This window comes from Arachis ipaensis, chromosome B04, assembly GCF_000816755.2.
Source record: "Arachis ipaensis cultivar K30076 chromosome B04, Araip1.1, whole genome shotgun sequence".
NCBI classification, from domain to species: Eukaryota; Viridiplantae; Streptophyta; class Magnoliopsida; order Fabales; family Fabaceae; genus Arachis; species Arachis ipaensis.
Window position 1 is genome coordinate 694,034 of NC_029788.2, and position 7,556 is coordinate 701,589.

General features: G+C 36.6%; 1 protein-coding gene across 1 annotated transcript in view; it reads left to right on the forward strand.

Moving 5' to 3' along the window:
* The window catches only part of LOC107638370 (4-coumarate--CoA ligase 1), a 22,405-nt gene that overhangs the window by 10,194 nt on the left and 4,655 nt on the right, over nt 1-7,556 (forward strand). The window lies entirely within an intron of this gene.

A 7,556-nucleotide genomic window follows, 5' to 3' on the forward strand; every position in this document is an offset into this window, starting at 1 on the left:
ATTTTTTATTTTCACATATAAAATTCTTTTTAAGTTTAAATATGAACTTTGGTACTTGTTTAAAAGATCTTTAAAAAAATTTATTAAAATTAAAAATGATCGTCTGCATAAATGTAAAGAATCTATGGAAAACATTATCATGAGTAATAATACATTCTCCTAATCTACTCTATTAATAATTCTCCTAATATTTGACAAAATACAATTGAATGAAAATGTCAATTCATTAAATCCGATATCTTGGAAAAATAAAATTCATTCACAATTTTCTATAGTGATTAAGACCAATATTAGAAAGATATGTATGAAGGATTTATATTATTTTATACATTTATGTATTTAATTTTTTATACATTTTTAATATATTATATTTTAACATATAATTTATTTAGGTGATTAATTTTTTTTCACATCTAACATAATTATTTTTTAATGGTTAAAAGATGATCCATTAACTTTAATAGAATTTGATATGTATCTTATATTTCGGTCAGGAAATTAAACAGTAACAAATTGTACAACTCGAAAGAATTAAAATAAACTCGGTTACAAGATACAGTTAGTCAAATATTATCATAAAAACGTTATTATAAAAAATAGTATTTATGACCTAACTTAAAATATCGAAACAAACTCCAACAACCAATAAGCCAATCATTTATAAAAAACGAGAGTCTAAATTCGGCGAAGACAGGTTTCATAACCTTTATTCTTGATATTCTTTATCTTACTTAAAAGACTTCCTCTTACTTGAGCGTCGGAATATCTTTAGCAGGTATTTCCGTCGCAGAGTTCGAGCCAAGCCGTCATATAGCTCTCCTTCACAAGTTGCACATTGCTCGGAGGGACCGCTATAGCTCGGTGATTCTCAGACGGACGAATCATTTGGCGCCCACCGCGGGGCCAAACATAGAAACCCCACTGAATTTAAATCTCTTTTTTTAGCTTCACACTTTGTTTTTGCAGGTTTACTAATCCTCAAGTATGGCTGATAACGGGATCCATCAACCCACGCAAGCCGAACTCCTAGCTCAGATTGCCAAACTTCAAGCGGAAGTTCGAAAGATAGCCGAACTATCATCTAAAAGCCAAAACAAAAAAATATGGCGAGGGAGACCCCAAGACCTCAAACACGGGCAATGCGCAATCACGAGAAGCCGAACCACAAAAGACCATATCACCAAAAGAAAAGCTGACAATAGACAATCCTTTCTCAAAGGATATTGTCAAATTTCAAATGTCGAAGAACTTTGTTCTACCAACCGCTATCAAGTCAGACGAGGGATTCAGTGACCCCCATGTCCACATCAAAAATTTCAATCTATGATGTTTTTTAGTGGTGCCTCTGAACCTATTCTTTGCCAAGCTTTTCTTACTTTTCTAGATGGTGCTGCATTACTTTTAGTTTTCTAAGTTACCTGCAGGTTCAATTTCTTCTTTTGAAGAACTGGCGAGATCTTTCATTGATTCTTTTGTCGCGTCAAGAATATATGTACATAGGTCAGGCTACCTAAGCACCATCAAACAGGGGCAGCATGAGAGTTTAAAGGACTATATGACGCGATTTGCCAACGCAACCATGGAAATCCCCGATTTAAGCCCAAAGGTCCACTTGCATGCCCTCAAAAGCGGCCTCCAACCTGGCAAGTTCCAAGAGACGATTGCAGTCACAAAACCGAAGATATTGGCTGAGTTCCAAGAAAAAAACTGCCAGACAAATGGAAATCGAAGAGCTCTGTGAAGCTCGAAGGTCGGACGAGCAACAACCCAGAAGGGAGGAAGAAAAAACCTTTAGACCACCAAACAACAAAGAGCCAAAGAAATCATTTAAGCTCACCCCGAAGTTCGACACTTACACAAGGTTCAACACCAAGAGAGAGAACGTAATAAAAGAAATCCTCCACGCAAAAATAATAAAGCCACCTAACCGAGCAGGAAACTACCAAGATCAGAGGTTTGTTGACAAATCAAAACATTGTGCCTTCCACCAGAAGTTTGGTCACATCACAGACGAATGTATGATAGCCAAAGACCTACTCGAGAGATTAGCACGACAAGGTCTTCTGGACAAGTATGTTGAGGGAAGGAAGAACAGGGAAAGCAACCAAGAACGAGAAGAGCGCCAACAAAGCCCAGAAGAAAAGGACAAGGGCAAGTGGACTAACCCCAATCCGCCAAGAGGAGTTATAAACTGTATATCCGGGGGGATTCGCAGGAGGGGGTGAAACGAACACGGCCCGTAAGCGGAGTTATCGGGTGATGTTAGCAATCGAGGGAACAACACCCCCAAGTAAGGGGGACACAACAGATATGGAGATAACTTTCACTCAGTTCGATCTCGCTTCATCAAGTCCAAACCTCGATGATCTAGTGGTAATTTCTATCCAAACAGAAGAATTATTGGTAATAAAAGTCTTATTAGACCCAGGTAGTAGTGCAGATGTATTATTTTATTCAACTTTTCAAAAAATGAAACTATCTGAAAAGGCTATACAACCTTCATCTGGAGAACTGGTCGGGTTCTCCGGGAAGAGAGTCCCAATACAGGGCCACATATGGTTAAAAACAACAATGAGCAAGAGCCCATTATCAAAGACGATTGACGTTCAGTACCTCATAGTTGACTGCCTCAGTCTTTATAATATTATTCTCGGAAGACCTGCTCTGAATGCCTTCAAAGTAGTAGTATCTACTTTACATTTGTGTGTTAAATTTCAGGTACAGAAAAACAAGATAGCAACGGTACACGCCGACTACCAAGAAGCTCGGCAATGCTGCAATACGAGTGATGAAGGCCAAACGTGGGTTTGGAATTTCACAAAATATAGTTTCGTTGAAAGTATAGTTCCAAACCAACAATTGACTCTCAATCAAAGTTTAAATAAAGATAAGTCACAATTCAAATCAAATTGACCAGGAGTTTTAAGTCTCGGGTCATTCTCTCTAAGAATTGCAATGAAGTGCTCAATTATTGGCTATGAAGTAATGGGGTTTTTTGGATCACAATTGACAAGAAATGTAAATGATAATAAAATAAAGATGCACGCAAGGAATTGCTCATCTTTAGGAAAACGACAAACATCATTGATCATTTTGACATCTTCAGGAAAACGACACATCTCATCGGCAAGAGTCATATACGGGAACAATTTAGACCACAAAGTCTTTATGTGATCATCGTCATGGTATCCATGAAGCCTCTTATGAGATTCGGAAGCCGATTCCACTAGTTGCAGATCAACAGAATCTTCACCCTTGGCCTCAACAACCTCAGTAGTCTTACCCCCTAGGCTGTCCCCTTCTCCATTTTCGAGCTGGATTCACCTCGGATTGCACAGCAACAGCACCACCATCCTTATCAACATTAGTAGTTGACCCTTCCTTCTCATTTTTTCTTCTCTGACTAAAGAACGATTTCAACCCAGCAGTCATTATCGTAGGAACCTTCTCAGTTACACAAAAACAACAAACCAAACCATCATAAGCAACCAAATGGGTATACGAAAAGCACATTACCAAGCCAAATTACCTATGTAATCCAACACAGCTTCTTTATCTGACTCCCACTTCAATAATTCTGCAACAGATAATAATTCTTTTGACTCCAACATTTCTAATAAAAACCCCATGACAACGTTATCGTCAGGAAACCTATCGTCGACATCCAAAACCTGAACAGGTTTCGAGGACCATGAAACAGGAAACCTCTCCGCTAGAAATTCATTCACATAGAACGGAAACTCCTCCTCTACACTTCTAACCTTTACAAACATAGTTTTAAAATCCTTAAAGGACGATTTGTACAGGGCAAATATGGACCGACTTGGGTGACTACTTAAGTTCACCCACAAACCACGCCTAACCCCCTTGGCCTGAAAGAGAGAAAAGAAAAGCTTGAGTGACGGAGGATGCTCTAATATCTCCATCAGGATTTCAAATGCCCGAATGAACCCCAAGGAGTTAGGTTACAAGTGAGAAGGAGCACAATTCAACCAATACAATACCCCACGCTCAAAATCTGTAAAAGGGAACCTAACACCTAATTTTGTAAACAAACAGCTATACAAATAAAAATACGACCAGTCGTTTACCCTCTCACACACACGATCGTCTTCCCCGCAAGGCAACACTTCTATTCCCACCTGACTACCATGCCTAACCTATACATTAGATCCCAGTACCTTAACCGACTCGACATCATTAAACCGAGACACACAACTTTTCACTTTTTCATTAACCCAACTACAAGGGTCATCCTCCTGAATAGCAACTTCAGTTTTTTCCATTTCTCAAAATAAAGAAACAAAACAGAAGCAAAAGACACTAGAATAATTTTTTCAACACCAACCTTTGCTACTCATCCTCTGAAAAAAGAAGAAACAATGTACTCTTTCTATCCAATAGCCAAACGAAACAGGGCACTAACTTAGCATATCCAAGGTAATAAAGTATGCAGAAACGAAACGGTTTTTTTTCTCTTGATAACGGTTTCCAGATCTCAACCATTCAATCAACCACCCCCCATCCAATAGCCAGGGGCACATCGAAACTCGTGCCATATTTTCCATCATATTCATACACCTGGCGCAGAAAACTAAGCGTGCATTAATTACAAAACCATTTCTATTATGGGAGAAACTAAGGCAAGTTCGGGGGCTACATGCACACGACATAATATCCACAGCCGAAGTATATGAGTAATCTAAAAGCTCGCATTTGTTTTACCCGAAATACAAGGCAAGCTTGGGGGCTATGATAGGTACTCCATACCTCAGTCAGGGAATCAAATAGTAACAATTCGTACAACTCAAAAGAATAAAAACAAACTCGGTTACAAGACACAACTAGTCAAACATTATCATCAAAACATTACCATAAGAAACGACATTTACGACCCAATCTAAAATATCGAAACAAACTCCAACAACCAGTAAGCCAATCATCTATAAAAAAACGAGAACCCAAACCCGGGGAAGACAAGTTCCACAAGCTTCACTCTTGATATTCTTTATCTTACTTAAAAGACTTCCTCTTACTTGAATGTCAGAGTATCTTTTGCAGATATTTCCGTCGCGGTGTTTGAGCCTGATTGACGTATAACTCTCCTTCGCAAGTTGCACATTGCTCGGAGGAACCGTTATAGCTCGGCGATTCTCAAACGGACAAATCAATGTTTGGCTCTTTAATTGAAATAGATTTTTAGATTAGGTTAGACTTCTAAAAAGGTTATTAGGCAAGTTTATATAATGTAAAAAACCTAGACAGAGAAATAAGCCAAAACTAGGGTTCTCGAAAGATAAAAATAAAAAGAGGAAGTATAGGGAGCCAATGGAGTATCTGTACAATGTGTACAATAGCCTATATTGTGTTCGATTCAGTAGGATATCAGATGTTTATTATCCCTGATACCCGGATGGTTATTCTATATAGTATGAGTGTATTCTGTTTGATAAATTAATAGTATTTTACCCTGAATGTTCATTTTTAATTCATATTGGGGCAAATAAACAGCCAATTGTACATATTGTACAAATACTCCATTGGCTCCTTAGCGGAATTCAAATAAAAAAATATATAATAAAAAATTAATTGATATTAATTACTTAAAAGTTGGTCTCTATATTTTCTTTTAAAAATGGCATCATTCAATTATTTTACTAACTTATTTATATTTAATATTAACTGGCTTCTGATATAGTAGTCCTCCTATTTCTTGATAGTAACAGTTACTTTCACTCGTAGGTACATTAAAAAAATAGTAATTGTATCTTGACATATTTATAGTTGTTTTTGTAAAGAATATACTAATTATTATTGATAAGACAAAAGGTGGCGGGGTTGACTAATAACATACAGTCAACTTAATTACATATATAATAGCATATATAGTCGGATTGTGGTGCTGAAATCCGAAGCAATATTAGTTTTGTTGTAAACGCTTTTCATATAATCATAATTGTCATCAGTTTCTCATTATATATAAAACAATACTAAAATTTATTGTTTAGTATGAGCTCGTGTGTATTTTCCTCTTTAATTTTTGGTTGAAAACTTGAACTTAATAATAATAATATAAATGCACATTCTTAACGAGTGTAACTTAACTAATCCATTTTACTATTTCCTCTCATTTTATCAAATCCACAAGAGTTTTTAAGAATAAAAAAGGAGTTGTGACGTTGAAATTTAGAGACAGAGTTGGGTGTTTTTTTATGAAGTCAACGGAAGCAATAAGGTTTGAAGCAGCATGTGTTTGTCTTGCGTGGCACAAAACGAACCTTTAATTAATTTCTTCTTGTTATGCCTATCATATTCATATGAAGTAGTAGCCTAGTATAAATGGTGTGTTTGCTGGTATCTTGGGAAATAGATTCTCTCAATTTTTTTTAATAATTGAGGGAATAAAGTGACAAAAAATAAATATGAGAGAGAACAATAAAGAATTAAAGATCATATTTTATACTCAATTTCTTTTAACAATTGAGAGGATCCACTCCTCACTTTGGACATATAACAATAAGACACATGAATGGATGATCAAACATTGCCCCGTCTTAGAAGCAAGCCTTGCTGAATGCTCAGAGTTAACTTCCTTTTTGGACATGTATATGCATCAATCAAAATTCTTGTTGCTACCTATCTTGTTACCCAGTATACCGTGAAGAAGGGAAAATAAGTGGATGACTCCAATTAATAGTGAAATATTTAGGAGGACCCGATCACCCTTATTAATTAGTTATCTACACTTCTTGAAAATGTAATTGACCTCTTCCGGTCACCCAAAAGAGAAAATAATTAGTCAAAACTTGAATATTTCAACGGCAACCAAGGTCCAAGGGACAATTTAGAACTTGTAATAACTAGACACTAAAATAACCATTTCGGAAACACTTTCCGTAGTGTCTGAATGATCTAGATGAGTAGCTGAAGATAATTTTGTTAAACTATAGACATATGAGAGATTATAAATATATTATCAAATTTGAGAATTTTTGGAGGTTAAACTAGTCATGTTTTTAAGGCCTGTGAGAGTGCAATTTAACCAAAATTCATAACTAGTGATTGGGTGGCACAAAGAGAAAATTCAATCTAGCCTGGAAGTCTGGAACATGTTTCATGTGAGAAGAAGTCTCCTTGCAATTGAGTTGCCTCTTTCCATGGAAATTGGAAAAAAAATTCTAGACCTACATACGGAAAAGTCTACTTATGAGTTGTGACCCAAAACTTGTTTTGACTATTGGGTCGAAACAATTCAATTCACGTAAAAGCCCAACAGGTCCAACCCATGCAGTAGAATGAATATAAGGAGATACGGTGCGTTTTATAAGTGCTTAGTTGGCGCGTTAAGGCGGGAAAAAAAAGAGATAGACTTAGTTGGCGTTTTGTGTCTTGTTTGGCCAGTGACTCACTCGCTTCTCTCTACTCCAAGAAGCTAAGCAAGAACGTCTCCGAGAAAATGAGGGAAACCATCTTCGTCATCTTCATGTTATGCTTCTTTCTCATCGTTTCTGCTGCTGATCCTTCATCTTCATCTCACTCTCATCATGACCACCAAC